This window comes from Zootoca vivipara, chromosome Z1 (assembly GCF_965207765.1).
Source record: "Zootoca vivipara chromosome Z1, rZooViv2.hap1.1, whole genome shotgun sequence".
Lineage (NCBI taxonomy): Eukaryota > Metazoa > Chordata > Lepidosauria > Squamata > Lacertidae > Zootoca > Zootoca vivipara.
This window is the reverse complement of record NC_142583.1, coordinates 28,893,656-28,919,107: the sequence shown is the minus strand read 5'-3', so window position 1 is coordinate 28,919,107 and position 25,452 is coordinate 28,893,656. Positions and strand designations below refer to the sequence as shown.

General features: G+C 40.7%; 1 long non-coding RNA gene across 2 annotated transcripts; it reads left to right on the top strand.

Moving 5' to 3' along the window:
- The first annotated feature begins 2,194 nt into the window (after positions 1-2,194).
- LOC148687317 (uncharacterized) lies at positions 2,195-24,829 on the top strand. Of its 2 annotated transcripts, none has more exons than XR_015947512.1 (4): positions 2,195-2,318; positions 22,217-22,301; positions 22,834-22,867; positions 24,255-24,829. It is a non-coding gene; the product is annotated as an uncharacterized LOC148687317 (long non-coding RNA). The 2 variants fall into 2 exon arrangements; XR_015947511.1 differs by lacking the exon at positions 2,195-2,318 and adding an exon at positions 17,300-17,418.
- Positions 24,830-25,452: the final 623 nt, after the last annotated feature.

Sequence of the window (25,452 nt, the reverse complement as noted above, 5' to 3'; positions counted from 1 at the left end):
AACAACAACAACAACAACAACAACAACAACAACAACAACAACAACAACACTTCCCGCTGGTCGTTGGGCCTAATCTCAGTAAAATCAGAAAAAAAGCAGTGGCCCTTTCAAGCTGTGTCGGTGGGTGAACTGTGACTCGCCAGATCTTGTTAGACTGCAACTCCCATCATTCCTGAGCATCGGCCATGCTTGGCTGTGGGGCTAATGGGAGCTGGAGTCCAGCAACATCCAGCAGGCCACAGTTTAGCAATCCTGCCTTAGCAGTCCCCCTCCTCTGCATGTACACACCCACCCACTCAAATCCACTCAGAAGTTAACCCCATTAAGATCAATGGGACTGACTCCCTGGCAAGTGGTTGCTTTTTTCTTTTTCTTTCATGATCTTATTGTTTAAATTATGCCAATAAAGGCTGGCTGGCTGAATTTATGGTTTCAAGCCTTAACAGGTTATGATGGCATCAAGAACTGTAGGCAAGAGACTACCTCGTCAGATTGGACCCTGAAGATACCAGTGGATGGATAGGCGAACATACAGAAGTGGAGAAGGACTGTATTGCAATGATGATAATAATAATAATAATAATAATAATAATAATAATAATAATAATAATAATAATAATAATAATAATAATAATAAATCGATGAAGGCACATTGGCATCAGAAAGAGCCTCCAGCCATGAGTAAACAATTGCCACATGATTTCTTAGCTGCATAGAACAGAATGACCTTTTTGAAGCGTCATGAACGAATGTCCCAATGAAATGGGAACGGCCTTCTTGAATCGTGCTTCATATTTTCATTGTCAAAAAATATAGTTCAGCTCGTGTGTTTTGACCATCCTTTGCAGTTTTAGCTTTCCATTTCTGCTTGCTGGCGAATATCTTCCTGGGATCGAGCCAGCTGGAAGCATTTAGGCAAAACAGGCAGGACTACTCCCAGGAGATATTCTGAACATATGAGGGGGGAAAGGAAGTCCCATTATTCACAAGTCCTACTTAGGATCGGGATGTTAAATTTCGCTAGAGGAGAGAAGTGAATCAGTGAAATGGCAATAATTCTACGCCCAACAAAAATGGCTATGTACTGGTGACATCCAAGTAAGTCATATTCAGAGCAGACCCACTGAAATCCATAGACTAACACTGGTGATCACCCACACATAACAAGAGAGAGACATTTAGATAATTTACTCAGTTCTGATGGTCCAGCCGTAAACAAACTTTGTTTGTGAGAAAGTTCAAGCGGATGGAATCACCACTCTAGGTTACTGTGAAATCCCGACAAAGCTGTATTGACTGAAACAGATCAGGATAGTTCCCAAATAAAGTAGTCTATATACTATCTACCAACCTACCAACCCCTGTCTCTGTCTAGTTACTCCAGAAATAATAACTGTTTGCCCTCACAAAAAAACAAAAAACAAAAACAAAAAACACCCCGCGTGTCAGCTTAGGCAAAAAGTGAGCAGTAGACAAAAGGCAAAGAAAAGTTACGAGGAGTCTTTTCTAAATGCAGGCATTGATACATGCTTTAAATAGTTGCTTTTAACTGTTTTAATTGATCATATCATTGTTTTATTATTTTTGTAAATCGCTTTAGTTATTTATAAAACAATCAAGCGGTATATAAATTTTAATAAAAATAAATGAATGTTTACTTCTTTGTTTTCATTTTGAACCTGATATGTATGTTTCTATGTATGTATCTAGAGATAATATCCACTAGAGATATTAACTCTTCGCATGAACAAAGTGTGTACAATCAAACGATAACTTTCGCAAGTGAACTATGCTTGAAATTTATACCTATATGGTCGAGATTTGTATCTTCAGAGCCACACAAGAGTTGTTTTTTTTTTGCTATTCTCCTCCCAGAAGGGCTTATACTGTTTAATCCCTTTCTTTTTTTCTGAACAATTTCAGGAAAGTCAGACTCAGCAGAGTAAACCTCCTTCCCTAGATCCCAATGTCTTGAAGGCTTACTCAGTGGGAATTCTGCATTAAAGCCATTGGGAGAGGAAGGCAAATTCATTACGAACTCCCCCCCCCCCCCAGCAGAAGCCAAAGGTGCGTGGGGAGAAGATGGCATGGGCGTGGTTGGGGGGGGTCAGTAACCCACGTAAAGATCACGGTCCTGAAGGCAGTTTAAGGAACAGTCCTGATATCAGTAATCTTGGATTTGTTTCTGCACCGAAACCAACAGGATGGATCGAGGTTTGAAGACGTCTTCTCCTGCTCCGGAGGGTAGGACCCGAACCAATGGCTTCAAGTTGCAAGAGAAGAGATGCTGACTAGACACCAGGGAGAACTTTCTGGCGGTAAGAGCTGTTGGACAATGGGACGGACTCCCTCGGAAGGTGGTGGACTCTTCTAGGAGGTTTTTAAGCATCTGTCACGGGTGAATGTGATGGGGTTGGACTAGATGACCCGCGGGATCCCTTCAACTCTACCATTCTATGATTCTATGAGTACCAGATGCTTGGGCTTAGGCGCTGGCTACGCCATGGGAGAGGAAACGCACTCTGCGTTCATCTTACTTTATCCAAATAATCACAACAAAGAGTTTTGTGGCATCTCAACAAGGAACAGGTTTCTTATGACATACCTTTTTTCTGCATAATTTCTTCTTCTTCAATAGTTATTCTCAGTTGACAGGGACGTAAAATGGGCATATGAGGGGGACAATAAACAATGGGGGCCAAACAGCCATAAAACTGAAAGCACAGTCTGTGGTAATTCTATGAAAAGGATCACCTAAGTAAACTGATGCAGACTGTCTTTTTTGTGTGTGTTTCATGGCCATTTGACCCCACCGCTGATTACAATCGTATGTATTAATTCCCTCTAACGTGCGTAATCTTGCAGAGACGCGCCTTTGAGGCTGGTGATTCCAAGGACATTCTTGCTCAAACCCCGCCCACCACATCCTCTGAGCCAGGCCTGGGCTCTTCGGCGCCCTCGTGTTATCTAGGCGCGCATGGAATGAAGAGCAGGCCTGTGCTTTCGAGGACCTGTTAATCCCTCCAGAAACCACTCAGAAAGCTGACCTCGCTGGGTGGAGTTGCAGGTTCTGTAGACTGGGAAAAAGTGGGCATGCTCATCATTTACAGGCATTTTTCACAAATGACACCTGCCCACACGCCTTTGAGTTTTTTAATTGGGCTGTGGAGCTGGTTAACCTATTCCGCGTACTATATAAATGCATGCACTCCAATGTCCACATGTGACATCATGGCTGGCACATGTATAAATGGGCAACACGACTAAATGACTAAACAACAAACAACTTGTATAGATTCTCACATTTTGTGCAAAACCACTTTTAATTTCCCCTCCTTTCTCCCCAATATTGCAATGCAAATCAATTGAAGCAAGGACCTCCCTAGCCTTCTGTGTAAAACTGCTCTTCACTTTCATGTATATTATATCCATTTCAATATCATGTATATTAAATTCATTTTATTTGTATTAATTATGCAGAAAATGGGGAAAAACTGATTTAGGTATTCCTCGTGAAATCAGTCATATGTTTGAAATGCAAAACTCAGCCTTAAGCTTTCTTTGTCAAAGCAGGGTCTTAAGAATTTGAGGTTGCAATCCGAAACAGATTTACTAGGGGGTAAAAAGGTAAAGGTAAAGGACCTCTGGGCAGTGAAGTCCAATCAAAGGCGACCATGGGGTTGCGGTGCTCATCTCGCTTTCAGGCCAAGGGAGCCGGTGTTTTTCCACAGACAGCTTTCTGGGTCATGTGGCCAGCATGACTAAACCGCTTCTGGTGCAACGGAACACCGTAAAGGAAACCAGAGCACATGGAAACACAGTTTACCTTCCCGACACAGTGGTACCTATTGATCTACTTTCACTGGAGTGTTTTCAAACTGCTAGGTTGGCAGGAGCTGGGACAGAGCAATGGGAGCTCACCCCATTGTGGGGATTTGAACCACCAGCCTTCTGATCGGCAAGCCCAAGAGGGTCAGTGGTTTAGACCACAGTGCCACCAGCATCCCTACTAGGGGGTAAAGTGCACTGAATACTGTACAGTGGTACCTCTAGACTAGTTACGAACTTAATTTGTTCCGGAGGTCCGTTCTTAACCTGAAACTGTTCTTAACTAGAGGCGTGCTTTTGCTAATGGGGCCTCTTGCTGCCGCTGTGCCGCCGGCACACAATTTCCATTCTCATCCTGGGGCAAAGTTCTCAATTCGAGGTAACTCTTCCAGGTTAGCGGAGTTTATAACCTGAAGCGTTTGTAATCTGAGGCGTTTGTAACTCAAGGTACTACTGTACCTGTTTAGGGTTGTACTGCAAGACAAGGGTTGCAACACTATACCCACTTGCCTATTGAACTAAATTGTCCTGTTAAAAACTAATGGTGTTTAATTGGTAGCTGAATTCATCATACAGATTTAATTGATTGCATTGGCAATACCTTCTTTGGCTAGTATACTTTGCCAAATACATCACTGCTTTCTGTTACTTTTGTATATTTATTCAATGTTCTTTGTAACACAGTTCCTGGGTGGAAATACTGAGCCCTAGAGAAGTATATTTGAATCCTGATTGGTTTCGGCAGGATTACTTCTATGTACTTCTATGGAAGCTTTAATTTAGGTAAATCCTAGGATTGCTCCTCCATACTCTATTTTAACTGCTTATGTTATAAAACCAAGCGGCAGTGTGAGATGCTCTGGGTTTGAACTGAGAGGCTAAAGAGAAAGAAATCTTTGTCGATGAGAAAAAGAAGAAGGCAGAACAGAAGCAAGAAAATGGAGATTCAATGACAGTGAGAGAAAAATAAAGATAAATGAGTGTGTTGATGAAGGAGAGAAAGGAGAAAATAAGATATCTGTCATTTGTCAGAGGAGGTGGGGTCTTTGCAATAAAGCTGGGGAAAAGGAAAGAAAGAGTATAGGAAACGGATACTGTTGAAAATAAAGATGGAAAGGAAGAGTGATGGAAAAAAGGGAGGGGCACCTATTTCTGAGATGAGATGCTCTGTGTATGCATTACACTTTTAAGGCAAATGTGAAGCACATTTTCCTGTTCAAAGAATTCTGGACACTGTAGTTTATCTGTCACAGAGTTAACATTCCCAGCAACCCTTAACAAACTACGGTGCCCAGAACTCTTTGAGAGATAGAATGTGCCTCAAATGTGCTTTAAAGGTATACAGTCATACCTCGTGTTGCTTCTGCTGTGGGTTGCTTTTTTTTCGTGTTGCGTCCACGCAGACCTGGAAGTGTTTACTTCCGGGTTCCACCACAAGCGCATGCGCAGAAGTGCTCTATCGCACTTTCGCGCATGCACGAAAGCTCCGCTCGGGTTGCGGACTTTTCGGGGTGCGAACGGCACCCTGGAACGGATTGGGTCTGCAACCTGAGGTACCACTGTAGTGTGCACAAAACCTACAAACAGGATGGATCATAGGAGCTGACTCCTAGGGGCTGAGTTCCCTTTAGTGCCCCTTAATAAAATATTTGCGGGAGCTGCCCCCCCCTACGTTGATAGGCATTGCATTGCCATTCAAATGGTGTGTGCGCACCATGTCTTGTGAGCAAATATGTGGGGTGGGGCTTACCTCCCCCCCCAATATTTTATTCAAATTGCCAGTGACACCCTGGCCCTTGGGATGGATTAAAAATAGATTAAATAGCAGATACTTCTTTTTCTTCTTGGTAGGTTGTGTATTCCAAACCACATTAGTGATAGTTAAGGGAAAAAAATCCAACTGGTTCGCACCCCTCCCCCATGTGAATCAATTCTGGTTCAGAGAGTGCTCTTGCATTTGGGGTAGAAGATAGTAATCCAGTTATCAGCTGGATGTGAAACACCTATCACAAAGCCCACCCCCAATAATATTAAAACTGAGGTGTGAATATGTCTAGGCACTGCTGTGATTAAACACTTTGGGATATTTCCCCATATTCTGTATATCACTTTTTAAACTTAGTGTGAGAAAACCTTTCTTCCAGGAAAAGGTTAAGTCTCCTTCCCCACCCCCTTCCACTACTCCATTCTTTCTGACCCCCCTGCACACCATTGCTTTCCTCTAGAGGTCTCATTAGGGAAGCCCTAACTGCTATTTTCAACATTTCCTCAATCAAGTGCCTGTTAAATATAGCTACACAAACAAATGGGCGGCAAAGAAAAAGCGAGAATCTTGTCACTGGCAGGACCAATCTAATATTTCACCTCTTGTTTCCTTTGTAATTACTGCTTGCCTGGTGGCTACCTTGCCCTCCTGGCTATAGTTGCCGTCCTGCACATGGCAATCAGTGTTGACCACACTCTTTTCAAGGGTTCTAGAGGCAGACTTTCCTAAGAGTAAGGCCCATTGTACATAGTGGGACTTACTTTTGAGTAAACATGCATAGGATTGTGCAGTGAGTAAAAATTCAATGCAAACATATGATATAACCTAGGTGTAGTCTCTCATCCCCAATCTCAGCTTAATTTCTAAAATGAAATAGATTATGACACTTGAGATGCCACCCTGCTTGGAATCCTTATCTAGAATGCCTAAGGGATGGTTGTTATCACTCCCTGGCTGTCAAAAACACATTTTTGCGCTTTCTCAAAGACACTTTTGGTCCACATCTGGGTGGAATATTATGCAGAGTGGAGAACTTCCTCTCTCTTTTTCTTTGCGCAGTGTGTATGCACAAAAGGGTACACCTGACACATGCTGGCGAAAAGCATGCACTGATTCAGCGTGCAGGCCATTTTGCTGACCAAGGAGGTGAGCAGTGTTGCATTATGTGAAGTAATTTAGCTAGAAAAGAGTTGAGCTGTGATGTAAAGTGTTTTGTCCTGATCTTCCGGGTTCAGCTCTTGAATAGCTCGGGCTGCCAGAGGGGTTGCTTACGAAGCCAACCTTTGTGAACCTGATCAGAACAAAGGCGAAATGCAGGGATCAGATTTCAAAGGGACAAAAAGGGAAAGGGGGTCAGCCTAAAATTGCACACCTCCCATTCAGCAGGGCAGAGGTATCCAAGTCAATGTCAAGTTCCAAGAAAGACACGACTTATAGATCGTGCGTATGCCATAGCCATTACGACGAGCTTCCTCTCCTCTTGCCTCTTTTGTTGAGCACTTCCGGTCAGGTTCATGTCTGCATGCAAAGCATCTTCCGACTCATCTGTGGTTCTGCTTCTAGGCTTTGTCCATCGCACTGGCTGTGCCCTGCTGTGTACCTTTCATCTGCCAGGGAGCTACACTCACCATTTTTAATTAGATCCTTGTGTAAGCATCTTAGCGGTAAGAGTATGGACAGAAATAACGTGAGTGGAAACATGTGGAGAGCATTTGGAGAATCTAAAAGAGTCCCTGGCATTTGTAGGACATGTTATTTCCAGGAATGGGTGTAAGCAGTGAAAGTGTGGGCCCAGATGCGTACATTGCAGAAAAACTAATGGTATGGGAGGGTAGACTAAGATTTTGGAGTGGCGCCCCCCCTTTAAGAAGGTGATAATGTATTCAGCAGATATAAGTTTGCAGCTCAACTGATGCTCAATAAAGCCAGATACAAGTCCACATAAAGAGAAAACAATATCACTGCAGTCTCTAAGCTATTTACTAATACAGTTATCCTACTAATGTCTGTGCTTTCTCTACAGCAAGAAGGTTTTGGACAGAAGGAATATAAAAAAGAACTATTCCAAAAGAACACACACACACACACACACACACACACACACACAGACACCAGACTCATTCTATTAAATGGCCTGGCTCCAGAGTTGAGTGTAAACAACACATACACAGCTTTCCCTTGTAAATTCTATTTTTTAGAACCAGAATGTTTATTGCAGAGCTGCTTGACTCTAAAACAAATTGAAAATACATATTCAGTTTGACCAACTCTTCATTGACCAAGTTATGGTCGGGAGGGAGGGTAAGGCAATTTTGCAAATGACAATAAGCCCAATTGATGTCAGTGGGACATTCTTCTGAGAAACAGCCTGATCCCAAAGTCCCTGAAACCAGAGTACATAGATGTAATACATTTGGTGATGCGGGACATACTGTAATGGCTAAAATTCAGTAATCTGCTTTAACAGAGATCTTTGTCAGGCTCAAAATGGCCTGATTCGCAATTGCAGTATTTGCTGTCCAAGTAAAGGTAAAGGGACCCCTGACCATCAGGTCCAGTCGTGTCCGACTCTGGGGTTGCGACGCTCATCTCGCTCTATAGGCCGAGGGAGTCGGCGTTTGTCCGCAGACAGCTTCCGGGTCATGTGGCCAGCATGACAAAGCTGCTTCTGGCGAACCAGAGCAGCACATGGAAACAACGTTTACCTTCCCGCCGGAGCGGTCCCTATTTATCTACTTGCACTTTGATGTGCTTTTGAACTGCTAGGTGGGCAGGAGCTGGGACCGAGCAATGGGAGCTCACCCCGTTGCAGGGATTCGAACCGCTGACCTTCTGATCAGCAAGCCCTAGACTCTGTGGTTTAACCCACAGCGCCACCTGGGTCCAAGTAGTTTTGAACAATATTGTTTAGATCCCTGGAACTGCCCTGAGCATAGCTGCCAAGTTATCCCTTTTTTAAAGGGATTTTCCATTATGCTGAATAGGCTTCCTTGCGAGAAAAGGGAAAACTTGGCAGCTATGGCCCTGAGACCCCTGGTTATAGGGTGGTATATAAATTCAATTAATAATAAAATCATCGCCATCATCATCATTATTATTATCATCCAGTAGGGCTGACTCTCATAAGAATCTGTACTACATGGTAGCCAACTGAAAAGTCTGCATATTTGGATTGCTGCAATGCTGCTGATGGCAAGCTTCACAGTTGTGATTAGTGCCATGCACAATATAAACTTTTGTGCAAATGGGCAGTTACTCCACTCCAAACCCATGAGGCTGCAGTGGTACATCTCAGCTGAATTCAGCTGTGAGGACTGGTTAAATATGACAATAGGCATGGAACCTATATGTTCACATAATAATAGAGCCTATATGTTCACACACCCCTTGTAAAATGTAACAGACATGAATGGCTATCCCAAAGCAATAAAATTAAAACCTCCTACAGCCATTAGGTATTGGATATTCATTTCTGCAAACATACCTTATTTCGGCAATGTAAGTGTATTTTTAGATCCAAAGAAGGAGATAACATCCACAATTAAGATCCGTGTTTTACAAAGCAAGGTTAAACTCGAAACAGCCACTGGGTTTCTTTAAAACAGTAGCAAGGGGAATGATGCAGCCCTCTAATGGTTTAGTTGTCCAAACAACAACTGGAATTGGATAAATGCTTTCAGCTGGGATCACTTTCCTAATACCTTTGTAGGTAATGGGATTCCCAGAGAGGGTTGCTGGGACAATATGCATTGGGCAGGAAATTCCTCTTCTAGATCAGACAATATTAAAACAACATTTATTACAATGTAAGATTTACGTTTTGTAAATCACTTATTTGCTGGGGCATTTATATGACTATAGTAGTATAGAAGAACTGTGGTGGATTTTTAAAATACATTTTTCCTGATGTTTTGCCTTGTTCAAATATTAAATATTGCCTCTTGTTGAAATATTAACAAAAAGCTCTAAAATGCTACCAGCAACCAAACCACGCATTTCATTTGTAGCATGGAATTGTAGCATCAGTTGCACAATTGATTCGGCTGTACAGACTCCATGTGTCTATACAAGTGAATGGACAAATGTGAGTCTTTGGTCCACCACTCTGAAATTAACAGCCATTCAGCTCTATGATAGTGATACAGCTGGAACTAACCACAGGATAATAACAATTGCTTATCCAATATTGCCTAAATAACATGCCTGTTAAGGCTGTGGCCCTTAACAGTTGTAATTTCTGGGCATTTTGGAGCTTGACTGAACACAGAAGGCCCTTTACACAACACGTGAAACAGATTTTTATTTTTTATTTTAAAAAAGATTGAGTATACTGATTACTGTCCCCCACAGTACAGCAAATAAGTTTGTTACTGTTCTGGAAAACAAAGCAATTCATTTTCTGCTTTAATGTGCCATACACACACACACACACACACACACACACACACACACAGCAGAAGCCTTCCAATTCATTCTCAGAAAGCTGGAGAAAAGATCATTTCTCCCAAGTCAAGCTAGGAAAAAGTAAAAACAAAACACACACAAAATCATCAGTTTATGTTTATCCAAAAAATAGAATAAAAATACTGCCCTGGTTGTTCTGAAACTACATAGAATTGTTTGAAGGTACATAGAGAGGGTGGGGAGATACTTTATTAAGCATAAAAAGTGATGAGGAAATGATATGGGATGATGGATCTTTGATGGGATGGAGGAATGGAGCAGATAGGAGGCATCAGAGGCAATATAAAATGAAATGTGAGCCCCGGGCTTCAGGGTTGGCCAACCTATTGCTTATTGCATGTTGACTTAATAGTCCTAGTGTTTCCCCCCCCTCTCATTAAACAAATGCTAAGAGTTTGTTTCCCAACAGTCCGTTTAATGCACAGTAATCAACATGCTGCCTTATAACAGAGCTCTGTGTTGATTTGGTATAGCAATTTTGGCATACAAGTATACTTATTTGAGAATGGGAGCTATAATGTTGATTTAAAGTTTCACTGAGCTAGGGGGCCAAATTTCATTTAAATTTTTTTAAATCAAATAATTTAATTTTGTTTTCATTTTCATTTGAGCAACATCTGATGTTCTCATCTAAAGGCAATACAACAATGTTTTATGACGGCCAAAGCACAGTGTGTGGTATTGATAGGATCAATTATGTGTATCACAGTAGTCACATTAGATTGTAGAAATTGGCTAGTTAAAAATAAAATGAAATTGAATCTAAAGCTGATGTAACTTGTTAGTAAAAAAAATTAAAATTAAAATCAGTTAAGAGGAGAAATAGAAGTATAACTTCACTTTTTCAAGGTGTAATATACTTCAGATACCATATGCATTTAGCCTTCCATGTATCCTAAAATTGCCTCTCTAATTTTAGCAGATTACTTCCCAAGAGACAATTAAGAACCTCCTTAAAGTCTCCTCTAGTAATCACAAGATGTGCCCCTTCCCTAGTCAGTTACAGCATATAAAACTATGGAAAATGTCCAGAGTATATATTAGGGGCATAAATATTCTATCATATCATTAGTTGACATTCAATTGATATTTCAAATGGGTGGCATTCAACGATGTTTCACTCAAAGTTGACCTATTATTATTTATTCAATTTATATATACCACCCTTCAAGATCACAGGGCAGTTTACAACATAATTGAAATTCATGCCCAAAACTTAGTTATGTTCATTAGTTCCAGTGGATTTACTTTGAGTAAAACTTAATTGAGTGCCATCCAAAATTTAGAAGTTTCCTCCTTTACCAGCTTCATAATCTAATTTCTGATATACCCAATAATTTCATGTTCTTGGTCAATTCCCATGATCATGAATTATATGAATTTATCTGCATTCTAATATGGATGGCTGTGCTCTCTCTGTGTGAGTTGCTTGCTAAAATATAGCAGCACCCCAGTTATAAAATTCTGCAAGAGGCTGCAAATGCTTGCTGGGACCACTAATATATCTGATATTCCACAAAACATACTTGCCTGACATAGCAGAAGAAGATGTGCTTGCACCACAGACATTACAAAGCACGAGTAATTCCCCACACTTTGTATGACAAGAATTTTCTTTCCAAGTCTTAATCTTCTTAGCAAGAAAAAAATAAAGAAAAAAATGGAATAGTCAGGAAGTAGGAAGGTGTGAGGGAGGAAATAACAAAAAGTTAAGAAAAATATTGTTTTAGAAAGCATTTAGAATAAAATGGCATGCAGTTCTTATATGGATGTTGATTTAGGATTATTGCAGCACTTCCAAAAGTAACAAAGAATTCAAATGTTTGCATTCAGTAGCAATTTAAAACAAAAACATCACCAAATCAATCCCCTATGTCTTCACTGTTCTAGCCCTTCATAATAACAAACAGTAATTCATTCTGTCTAAAGATGTATTTGGGAGGGAGGGACAACCCGCCCCCCAAGAAACAGTGCCAGGTGTCTTGAGAGAGATTGTGGATAAGTTAGACCCACTCTCTAAAGTTTTATAGTGTGGGAGTTCGACTTGAAAAGCAAAGAAAGATTAGACTGTAAATAAACAGTAAAACAATGTGGAAGAACTTGAAGAAGATTGAATAGTTGTGGATGGCTGTTTCCGGGAGCTGTCAGTTTGAGCATACTCCCCTTCAGCCAAGTTTCTAGGTGCTTTATTAACATTCACTGAAGTTGGAAGATTGTGTTCCAAGGGGTCTTGCTCACCATTATCACTGGATTGCATCGAACTAAGTTCTACTCAGAGTAAACCCATTGAAATTAATGGGGCCAAGTTAGTCATGCCCAATAATTTCAATGGACCTACTCTGAATAGGACTAGCATTGGATACAACCCATTATTCTTGTAAATCCCCACTTTTCTGTAAGAAAACAAACATTTAAAAGTGACTACATCTGGTGATGCTAGTAATAAACAGACCCAAAATATTGGCATGTGCCCATAGTTTCTTCCAAATGTTTCATGGCTATGGAAATATTCAGTGCCTGAGGTTTCCAAGAACTACCCTGAGTAGTTGCCCATTCTTAGCCTCTCCCCCCCAAAAGGAGGAGAGGCGGAGGCAGGAAATAAAGACAAAGCAGTCTAGCTCCCTTTGTCATGTACGTTCACATACCTTTCCAAAAGACCTCCCTCTCCTTGTCAACTACCTCATTTGCCAGGTTTTGAAAGATAGTGTCATAGGGTAGTATTCAACTAGTTTTACTTAGAGCAGATCCACTGAAATTAACAAATATCACTAAGCTAAGTCTGTTAATTTCAATGTATTCTAAGTAGAAGAACATCCATGTCCTGTGAGTTGGGGGCCCATGGGTGCAATAGAGACACAAAGGTGGTTTACTCAGACAGCATCAGGACCACGGACAGCTCCAAACAGAACACTCCCATGACAACTGAGGCATTTTATCTCCACTTGGTTAGATAACCCCCTTCCTTGCTTTGCCCCATTCCTTTCTTTGCCCCTAGTGCAAAAAAGAGAAGAAATTGTCAAAAACAAACAAAGTGGAGTCATTACAGAGGAACATATTCCAGGAGGTATCCTTTTATTGAACTAGGTGAAAAGATCTTTTGGAAAATAATACATAATTTGTCTGTGAGTTAGTTAAACTTTCAAACCACCCTTCATCCCAGAGCATCCCAGGGTGGGTTTCCAAATATTTTTTTAAATAGAAAAACATACATGTTATAAGGTCAGCACTAAAATATTTTAAAGCAATAAGAACCAAGATTAAAACCAACAGCAGACAGAAATTCCCATTCCCTAGAGTTTAGCCAACTTCACCAAATGCTCAAGTGAACAACTATATTTTAATCTGGCATCAGAAGCAAAAGTTGAGGCCATTTGCACTTCTAGGGGGTCGGGTGGATTCCACAAAAAGGGTGCTATTACAGAGAAGGCCCTATTCCTCATCAACATGCATCAAGCTATTTTTGTCAGGGAGAACAATGAGAGCATCGTAATTAAAACTGTGATTATGCCAGTACAAACAATTCAGGAAAATGATCAGCGATCCCTGCTCTGCCTGTCTGCTCTTTTGAGCTCAATGCGCCCAGTACTGTTTATCCAAGGATTATCTTGTTTGTCTTATGGTTATTGCTCTTCATAGACTCTAATCATACTTCATTTTATAATGATGAAATGTGGCTGTGTTTTTTGTACAGCATTCCTGAGCTTGAGATAGTGTGATGTTTAATAAAGTGTTTATAAGAGAAGATTAAGATAGTTTATCAGATCTTGGAGTAATCTCATAATAATAAAACGTCTCTGAACCTGAACGCCAAGGAGTGCAATTTGTAATTTTGCAAAGCAATATTTCCAGAGTTATTAGACACGGGCAGGCTGCCTGCTAAGACAACAGGATTCTAAACCCTAAAAATTGCCTGTAAAATATTGCACGTTTAATGGTTTTGTACACACAGTCATGTATGTATTTTAGTCCCCCGATCAGTTACTAGTTTTATAGGAGTGCTGCAGTGCAAAAGGGATGAAGGATGGTGCACCAGTCTCTCCCCCAATTTCTCCAGTTCACCCCATTTTGACAGACACAATTTTGTCTTCTCCCCTTTCATGCATCTGGGCTAGGAGCTATGGGTGAGCAGGGCACACACACATGTGCTGAGCCAAGGGGACACCATCTCAAGTGACAGGGTCCTAGAGTACTCCCTAGTTGATGGTTTCCCAGCTTTGGGAAGGAGGGCTCTAGAACCCTGCCAGAGCCCTTGCACCTCCTTCTCAAAGCCGCGTGCCTTTGGGAACAACATGACAGCTGGGAGAGGGTCATGTGCCAAATTTTGGGCTAGCCCAGAGCATCATAGTACCTGAATCTGCCATTGTTTGCACTTGAAGATTTTTATGGTCATCTGCCCCTTCCACATAATCTAATCATGCATTAGAAGACTTTGTTGAAACCTATCCTTGCACTCTATTTCAGTGGAACATTTACAGCTATCTCAAAGGGATTGTTCATTTGTTATGGGATCCTGATTCCAAGGGAGGCCTTGATCCATCTACAGTCTGCTGCAGCTCATTGAAAGTGTTGCTTTTGATTTATAGAGCTGCAAACAGCTTGGGACCAGATTGCCTGAAGGACTGCCATCATCAATACAATCCTGCCCAAGAATGAGGTCTTCTAAAGAGGCACTTCTCTCTCTCTGTCCCTTCAGGTATTTGTAAGAAGCAACACATGACAGAGCCTTATCTGTGGCAGCCCCACTCCTGAGATCCTTCACTGATGGCCTTTAAGAGGGCAGTCAAAACTTTTCTTTTAAGTTCGGCTCAGGAGGCCTAGATATTTCAGCTACTTTGAGTTTAGTTGTTTGCTGGTTCCTCTTCCTATTCTTTTCATTTTTTTAAAAAAGCAGGTACTACTCTGTTCACCTTAGGGAGTAAAGACAGAAAACAAATTATAATCAAGAAAGCCTATTGATTGCAATGGATTTAGAAGGATTAACTTTAGCTGGGGCAAGTGGATTTTTAATTTGTGATGATAGCCCCTCTGCATTTCTTCTCTTTCATCCGCTAGCATTGGCTAGATTCCAACCTCCCCTTGCTTCAGGGAAAATATCTACCACCATACCTATTCAAACCCCTAAACTAATTAACAATAAAGGTAACTAGGCACGAGGGGTCATTTATATAACTAGATTGTTAATTTTGACTTGCTATCCTAGTAAGGTAAAGGTAAAGGGACCCCTGACCATTAGGTCCAGTTGTGACTGACTCTGGGGTTGCGTGCTCATCTCGCATTATTGGCCGAGGGAGCTGGTGTATAGCTTCCAGGTCATGTGGCCAGCATGACAAAGCCGCTTCTGGCAAACCAGAGCAGCACAAGGAAACGCCGTTTACCTTCCCGCTGTAACGGTTCCTATTTATCAACTTGCATTTTGACGTGCTTTCAAACTGCTAGGTTGGCAGGAGCAGGGACCAAGCAACGGGAGCTCACCCCATCACAGGGATTCGAACCGCCAGCCTTCTGATCAGCAAGCCCTAGGCACAGCGCCACCTGGGTCCCCTGGTCCCCTGGTCCCCTGGTATCCTAGTACTGTATTGTTAATCCTGAAAAAAACCTGTCTATATAAACATGAAATTCTAAGAATTTTGCCACATCTTATCTCTTGACTGTTTGTGAATTATGAACTTCATCCATTGCAATCATATGTCCATTATAATCCTATATCCTGGGATGAATGAGTGGTAAATTAAGGTATTGCCAAGTTCTTTAACCTTATTTCAAACATGATTGGAATAAATAAGTTCCCTTTGAACCTGCAAACTAATCAAAAGTGCATTTTCATTGAGGATGGAGTAACCAATATGGTGCCCTCCAGATGCTGTTGGACACCAAATCCCATCAGCCCCAGCTAGCATGGTCAAAGGTTGGGGGTGATGGGAGTTGGAGTCCAACATCTGGAGGACACCATGTTGGTCTCCTCTGCTTTAGGAGTTGTGATGATGAAACAACTGATCATGTTTAAAAGGTCTCAACTGAGTCTTACAATAGTTTGTTGACAGACTGAGCATGTGTCACAGGGTAATGTCACAGATTCACAATAATATTCATCTCAAAGCAAGGGCAGCATCATATAGCTTCTGCCAGTGAACTCCAAAACCTTTGCATTGATTTTTATCTCTTCCCAGCTAAATTCCAACTGTTGCAGCCGGTGAAGAATGACACGATGAGACAGAATGGTATCAATGGGAAGGTGACCCCGAGAATCGTTGGGCGCTCCCTTTTATTAGTGATTTTACAAGCTGTCAAAGATTAACCCGCTAGTGCAACTTTTAGCCAATGATGGTAGCGCGACTCCATACAAGGTGATGTTCCTGGGCACGTCACTTCCTGGCAACACCCCGAAACTCTCCCAAATGACCACCATTATGAACGTGCTATGTCTCACGTACTCTGCCCATGCTCTTGTCACATGTCACTTTCCAAACACCCCTCCTTGACCATCCCATTGGTTTCACCCCACTGCTCCAACCTGATCTTTCCTGTTTCATCCTGCCATGCCTTGTTTTGTCCCGTTCTGACCTGTCAAACTGACCTGTGCATCCCACTCTGACCTTTGGCTTGGTTTGCCAGTGCCAGTGCCTTGGGCAGAAGTGACATGGCGTGCCATCGTCATTCCTATGCTTGGCATGGCATGCCAGTGTCAACCTAGCCATGTCATTCCTACATCCAACCACTGCTTCAAGCCTTCTTTGGCACATTTTAGCTCCCATCCTGGCAAAAGGATATCTTCCATAAATTTATCACGATGCATTCTGGGACTGGGAACCCGTGTCCTTCCAAATGTTGCATCTCCCATTATTCCCCTGATCACTGGCTAGGCTTTCTGGGGCTGATGGGAGTTGAAATCCTATAACATTTGAAAGGCCACAGGCTCACCGCTGCTTGACTAGGCAGGCACTTCTTGTTCATCAGTTTTGGTACATGGCCAATTTCAATTACCAATTAGTTACTCAACCCATAAGTTTGATATATAGGGCTCCCTCATTTAGAGGGTATAATATCTGAACTGTCCAATAATTAGTGTTGTACCTATAATTATTGGGCAGTTCATATATTATACCCTCTAAATGAGGGAGCCCTATGCTTGTGGGTGGAATGAAGAGAGAATAGTAAACGTGAATATAGAATACCTTTTCAAACAGCACTCAAGGCTCTGCAAACTTAGAACCATTCCATTTCCCCCCTTCATTCCTAGGTATAATGGAACTCAAGCTCTACATTTCAACAGGCACACCAAGAAAAACCTTTATCCCCTACGCAGAAGGATAAAAATATGAGCAGGCTAAAAGTTAAGCTGTGCTTTGTGAGGTTGAATTAAGGTCAGTGGTGGTGAGGGGAATCAATTGCAACTTTTGAGATGAAAACATCATCAAAGCTAAAGGAAGCGTTTCAAAGTGGGGTTTAATAGCAGCTATCATATTGCCTTCAGTGCCTTGACCATTTCTTATGCAGCTGTTTTATTTTAGAAAGATCTAACCCCCGCCACACATGTACCGTTCTACACGCTGACCTGAGTACACACACCCAAGCACTTTGGTCACTCACGATAACTATAAACCCTTCAGTGAACTACTAGAAAGCTAGTTCAAATGGAAAGGGTGTAATTCAATCTAGCGTTTAACTTGGTCATTGATGAAGGGTTAAGCCAAAGGAACAGTCAGTAAGGAAGGCAAAGGGGGCAAGAGACCAACATGTCAATTAATTGATGCCTGGATGTCAGATAAATGACGGGGTGGTTTTTTTATTGTTTTTTTTTTTAAGAAAGAAAGAAAAATGTAATCATAGCAACATTTCCATTTGAATATGGGAAATGCACAAAATTAGAGAGAGAGAAATGTTTCAAGCCTTATCTGGGCAAAATAAATTTGATTTCCAAATTGCTTGAAGATGGCCTTGCATTTTGAAATTTGAGTTTAGATTTCACAAAATTGAAAATGCAATTGCATCAGAGCAATTGAAACAAAGCCTAGGTATGTGGTTCTTGTATTATATTTATTTATTCATTCATTTTTGGTTAATAGACATCTCTTTCCTTCCTTACTTCCCCCTTCTTCTGTTCTCTCTTTTATAGCCTAACTTAATATGATCAGTACTTTTGGCCAGGGGACTGTCTTTCCTGTGCTTATAATTTCATTTCACTCCATTCCTTGGTTATGTCCCACTGCTACCACAAACAACTTGATTAACATAAAGTATCAGAATAAAGGTTGGCTTTTTAAAAATTAAAAACAAAGCATATATCAAAAAAGAAAACAGGTCAAAACCAAATTTGTGTCAACACAGTATGAACAATACAATAAATCCATAAGAATCAATTCAACAGCAAAGGTCCTCCCTCTGGCCTTCATTTCTTCACCCCAGGCTTTGTTTATGAGGAATATAAATGATTATGAGGAATATAAATGATATCATTTCAGGATGATGTCATATCTTTGTGTCCTTCAATCTTTTATCATACCTGCTTTTGGACATTAAAAAACAAACAAACTAAAAATGCAGTTGGAGTGCTAGCCTGTCAAATGCAGAAAGACAAAATGCCATTGAGGGTTTCAAGGCTTCTTTGCCTTTAATTAAATGTTTCCTGCTTGCCTGTTTTGCCCATTTTATTGCTTCCTCTTGAGTGTCAGTGAAATTAGCAACAAACTGTTAATAACCTCTTGAACAGTCTTTCTTCATTTCTCATTAATATTCATTCTTGTTCCTCTGGGTATGTTGGTTTCCTTCAATTGATTTCCTTCCATTCATTCCTTTTCACTTTCATATCTCAAAATAGCCATAAATTGGTAATACCTGTTCCACACTCAACAGGAAATAATAAAATTGATAAGCCTGGTTAACATTGTAAGAGACTTCTGCTGAATGAGTACCTGATAAACCTAGCTCCTTCTTCATATCCAGTTCAGCCCTACTAATAGTTGGAGAACATATATTCTGTTTGCGATTGTGAGTGAAAGTCCTAAAGAATTCTATAGTATGCAGTTTCTTGCAAATGTTGTTGCAGGCCTGCCCTTGTGTTCTGTTAAGTAAATTGGTACTGCATCCATTTTCTTGGGAGCATGGGAAAAAGGCACAGTTAAAGTGTAAAGTGAGCTCAGTTTGGCCAGAGAAACTGGCTGGGAAGAGGTTACGAAGACATTTCTTAGTAACTTAGTACTTTCCAGTACTTCCATCTGAAGGAAAGTGACCTGTTATGCTGCTTTCAGATTTTCTTTCCAGTGACAGCACTACCTACAGCTGTTTTTTCTCTACATGTTGTGGTATAGAAAGCATCTTTTAATAAACACTTTAAACAGTATCTTTGTGGTTTTTCATGTGAATAATAAATTTCGCTTCTGCAGCGTTGATAGCGATCTGTGTTCCTAAATATGTAAGTATACATATTGGGCTACATTTATCAAAAAGGCACGAGAGAGATGACATAGATTGGAATGTTTTGAATAAGATCAAAGAACAGAATAATGATGCAGGAAACAACAGCTAAAAAGGAAAACCTCGGAGGCCAAAGAACTCATTTATTAATTTCAAGACTCCCTTACCGCCACCTGGTCCTCCCCACATGACCAATCAGCATTTTACAGGGTTCCTTTGTTTCAGTGATGAGAATCTCTATCTTAAATAAATTACATGGAAGAGCCAAATCCCATAGGAACTTTTTTTTTGGGGGGGGAATGGAATCACTGGAAGCCTGTTTTTGTACACACAGTCAAAAATAGTGTGACTCTCTTCTACTGTGAGAAAGTGAGCTGGCACTGCCACTTTACAACAACAACAACACACACACACACACACACACACACACACACATTTGGGGATGTATGCTGAATTCTAGGGTAGATTCACCAAGTGCCACAGGTACATTGGCCCATCTGCCAAGCGTCAACACAAAATGGTAAGCATACACAAAGGCATTGATACACCCAGAGACAGGCTAGCTCCCACCTACTTTATTCTTATCTTCTGCACTGCAGAGCTTTGTCTGCTCCTGCTGCTGTCTGCTTCAAAAATGTTTTCTATCTGCATTCCTATGTAAAAATGGGTGCAGCCTCTGCACTATGAGTTGCAAGACTTTTCAGGACACTCAGAGCAGAAACAAGGTGGTCATAGTTTCTCTAATATTTAGATTACAGCACTGTCCCAGGCTGCTTTCAGGTCAGGACGTAATTTGCATGAATGCCATTGAGGTCTTACTGATGGGCTATTGGCAACATGTTCTTTTTACTTACTGTGTTTTCTCCAGAAAGGTTACATCTAGATCAAAAGGAAGGGTGGGAACAGTCTGTGGTGGTGTAATGGTTAGTGTGTCTGACTAAGACCTGGGAGAGACCAGGGTTCAAATCCCCACTTGGGCATGAAGCTCACTATTCCTCTCAGCCTAACTCACCTCACAGGGTTGTTGCAGGGATTAAATGAGTTGGGAGGAAACCATGTACACCCCCTGGAGAAAAAAATGTTGGGATAAAAAGGAAATAAATAAGTAAATAAATCAGGATGAATGTTCACTAGGATAAGGTTGTCTGGAAGTGACATGAGCCTCTGCCATTTTCTCATGCAGAATGTAAACAAACTGTGAAAGACTCTAAAAATAAAAAATGGAGATACTATATGTACTTTACCCTATTTATTTGTTTGTTTTGCAACACAAGAAAATTTCTAAGAAAAGTATTTTTTTAAAAGGAAAGGTGTGGTACCAGCCAGCATTTTGATGCAGCAATCTTGTTTGGATGCTGCAAAAAAAAAAAAAAAAAGCACACACGAGGAACACAGATCCAGCTATAAACACTTGTCGGGAAGTGCTCTCAGCCTGTAGACCAAAGGAAAGCAGCCTGTGGCCCTCTAGATGCTGTTGGACTGAAGTGCCCACCATCTCTGATCATTAGCCATGCTGGTTGGAGATGGTGAGAGTTGGAGGCCAACAACACCTAGAAAGCCACAGTTTAGCCATCCTCACCGTAGCTTATTTAATCACCTTGTTAATTTCTCCCTGCCGATTACATTGGCCTGGGTATAAAAAGATATAGCTTGGTCATCAGCCTAAATCCCCCTTTAATTTTTAGCTACAATGTTTTCCATGTCAGTGTGTTTAGGATTATGACCTAAATCTTTATGGGGTATGGTTGTTTATGTTCATTTCCTTTCAGATTCTTGGCACAAGTACTGGGCAGAATTCAAGCATCTGATGCGAGTTTAGGATTCTAGTTTCGATAAGTCCAGTTTCCCAGAGTTCTGTATTTGACAAGGGAAGATTTATTCTGCTTTGATTTGCAGAGAGTAATTGCTTTACTTTTTTTAAAAAAAAGGTCAGAATATTTGCTACAAGAATAACGAACACATGTCTTCAGCTTTATAGTCATTCTTTGTCCCTTTATGACTAGATGGGTACCTACCATGTAAATGTCTGCCAGAGAACACTGCTAACACTGTGCCGTTTGAAGGTTTGGAACTCACAAGACATTGTTTCAAAAGAAACGAAGGACCCTAAACTAACCTGTAGATGAAAAGAGGCTCGCAGAGATCTTTAATTAGATTGTGCTCTTGGAAGACAATAGTATGATAAAGAAGATTTAGTAAAGCATTTTGTCATTTTATTACTTTAATTTCAAGCAAGATGCTTAACTTCAAAGGAGAGCCAAGCTGCTCTCCCTCTATCCAATGAATAACTCCCCAAGGAAGAAAAATAATACGTACTCATAGCTTGGCTGATGCTGTTGAGGGGTAAAAAGATCAACCGCAGTCTTTCTTCTTGTAAGGATGGGCATAATCCACAGGGACGTTTTGCACAAGCTCTTAATTTTTTTTAAAATTGATTTTCCAAATTATCACAGATCAAACCAAATGAAGGTGTTTTAATTTAGTCCAATTTCTTAAAATCAGGTTTCCTGCTCTCGTTGCAATCATATGTCAAAGATCCCCCCAATAGCAGTTTCATTTCTTATTTAGTCTCCAGTTGACATCCTTCACTTACCATCAAACCATTCTTCAAGCTGTCTGCTTTTTCACCTTACAAAACAGCACCTCAGTTTCATCTTGTAAATATATAATTCATTTCACTTGTGTAGCCCTTCATGTATAATTTTATTCCAGAAAGAGTTATTTTTCTCCTTGTTCAATTTTTTGTAGTGTTTATCTGAGTGGTGTGAGGTCATATTCCATTTCATACCACAGCTATCAAGCTGCACAAGCTCTTTTAAAAGGAATGGGAAAGGTAAGTAAAAATCTGGTCACTTGCACCTGTTCCTCCACTGCAATTTAAATTCTTCCTTACCCATCTCCTCTACCTCTTCCCCCTTCACCTTTTCATTCATTGATACCACCCTTCACCCAATGATCACAGGGTGGTTCTTACAGTAACTCCCTACTGGTCTGAAATATGATGTTTCCATCTTCTTCACCAGGGAGATGCGCAAGTTATTACTCCACTGGGAACATGTGCATCTCCTGCATTGGAGAGAAGCTAAAGCTCCTTTGTAGAGGAACTGAAAGCATGAAGCTTGGTGCTTCCTGTGGTGTGCATAACAAGATTATTTTGTGTGTGTGCAGTTGGACAGAAAGTGTGAAAGCTGGTAAAAGTATGTCTGTGATGTGGGGAACCAGACATCTTAGGCATTAAGCACTTGAATTGCAGGCAATATGAAAGGATAGCACGTATAAAAAAGTATACGGGTAGAATGCAATCAGTTTCTATGCATAAAACAAACTGTGCAAATCGTATTAAAACACCTTCATCTTTTTGACAGGAACCTCTTCTTCTGAACCTTCATATCCCAGCAGGTATTGCTTCATCCCATCCTTATAAATGCCCTGAATATTAGTTACTGAACTAAAGCAGATTCATAAATGTATCATCACTGTAGTAGATGAGAACTATTGAGTCTTATGGAGAAACCACTACCGATACAGAGCATGAGCAAGGAGCAAATCACATGTTGCGTTTTGAAAATGTGTGGGGTGTCTGATGGTAAATTTGTGCAGATATCTGTTTAAAAACCCTGGCACCTAACCAAAGCCTTGTTCCAGCATTCATCTCCATATATTCTGAGAACACTTGAAGGAAGGATGGGGCTCTGCATGCTAGTCCTGTCCTCAGTGTCCTCACCAGCTCCACCCTTGACCCTTGTGTGTTAAATGGAAGTGTGAATCCTAGTATATTAGCTGATTCCTCCATTTCAACATGCTTAGAATCTTTACACTCAAAATGTGGACCAAACAATTTCCCCCCTCTATCCTCTACTGGTGGATGGAAGGCCTTGGGCGCTGCATCGCTGGACCTGAGCTTGAATCCTAACCCATAATCATAATCACTGTTCTTGAGGTCTCAGGCGTGATGAGGTTCAGAGTTGGGATGGGGTCCCAATAAAAGGCCATAAGATCCCAATTCCTTGAATGGATTTTCTTGAGGTGTACAGGGTCTCCATCTGTGCTAGGGGCCTCACATATTCCTGCTGATCCTGGTCTCATCAGGACTCAGGTATGTTCCTCAATACGTTCTTTTTCTTCATGAGTTGAGCCACCATGTTCAATGCCAGCTGTGGCTGCCCACCTTCTAATAAAGATCCACACACACAATTGCATGCTGCTTTGGCTGCACACACACCATAAATTTAAAGCACATGACTTCCCTCCTCCCAAATTCTGGGGTCTGTAGGTTTTTTTTTTTTTAGGTTCTGTGAATTGTAGCTCCAACTGCAGTTCCCAAGAATCTTTCAGGAAGTTATCTGCTTTAAATGTGCTTTAAATGTATGGTTTGAAAGATGAACAAACAAAATCGGTAATGATTGAATGGGCAAAAGATGTGGGGCATAATATTATGATGGAGGAATGGGAAAGGTTGTGGAAAAAGTCTATTAGGTTTACCGCATGTAATGTCTTGAAAGAAAATTTGATGAAAATGATGTATAGGTGGTAACACCGGTTAAACTTGCAAAAATTTACCATACACATGATAACAAATGTTGGAAATGCAAAGGTGTTGAAGGAACTTTTTACCACATGTGGTGGACTTTCCCCAAAATAAAAGACTTCTGGGAAAAGATTTATAATGAATTGAAGAAGGTATTGAAATATACCTTTATTAAGAAACCAGAGGCCTTTTTATTGGGTATAGTCGGGAAAGAAATTTCCCCAAAAGATGTTACATTCTTTTTGTATGCCACAACAGCAGCAAGAATTTTGATAGCAAAGAACTGGAAGACACAAGAAATACCAACGGTGGAAGAATGGCAGATGAAAATGATGGACTATATGGAATTAGCTGAACTGACCGGGAGGCTCCACGACCAGGGAGAGAAGTCGGTGGAAGAAGATAGGAAGAATTTCAAGGATTATTTGAAGAAGTATTGCAATATTAGTTAGCATGAAATGGACTTGGAAATATATATAATGCTGTAGTTTTAGAGATTATTTTAGGATTGAGGGTAATATGAAAGAATGATAGTTAATGGTTAGATTTAAAAATAAGTATAGATAGATGGATATAAAATATGTTGAAAAGATTAAGAAATAGAAATTGCTAAAGAGGAATTACAGTGAATCGCGCCATGGAAGGGGGGGCTTGAGGAAGTCACCCCAAAATGATTAGAAAGGATGAAAAATTGTGAAACGTTTATCTTCTTTTATATGTTCTTGTTTTTGTTTGTAATGTTGCATTTTCTTTATTTGTTGTTGTTGTTTATTTGTTTTCATAAAAGCAATAATTTTTTTGGGAAAATAATAATAATAAACGTATGGTTTGTACGCAGCGTACATGACTTCCACGTCCTGGTAACAGAAAACTAAATACTGTACTGTCTTACCTCCCTTTGCTGTGTACCATACTCTCAATTTCATGTACGTTACAGTTGCCATAAAGTTGCAGAGTTTGTTCCACACAGGAGAGCTATTTATTATCACATTAGATTGGCTGCCAGGTGGTTTTTACCAACTTTGTCCAACTTCATCTAAGGCTGGGTGTTGTTCCCCCTGCACTTTGGTATCTCCGCTGCTTAAGCTGAAGCATAATTTGTGACCAACCTTAAACTGAGGTTTATTTTATTTTAGTAGCTCTTTCGTGACTAATTTGAACTTACGTTGGAGTTTAGAGAAATATTTACACAGAAATAACCTGAGATTGTGCGGTGTAAACGCAGTGCCATTCAGCTATGTAAATAGCTGCAACAATGTTTAATTGAATATATAACACTAGTAAAATGGAAATGCCATTCTCGTTCCACTTTGGTCTATGCCCCAGCTTTGATAGCACACATGAACAGGGCTAATTGATAGTGGAAGTTATAGTTTTAAACAGGGGCCCATAACTCTGCTATATGTCTGGAAACCTTTATTGTTACAGCCTTTGCCTTTTGCCGAAGTCTTTTGGC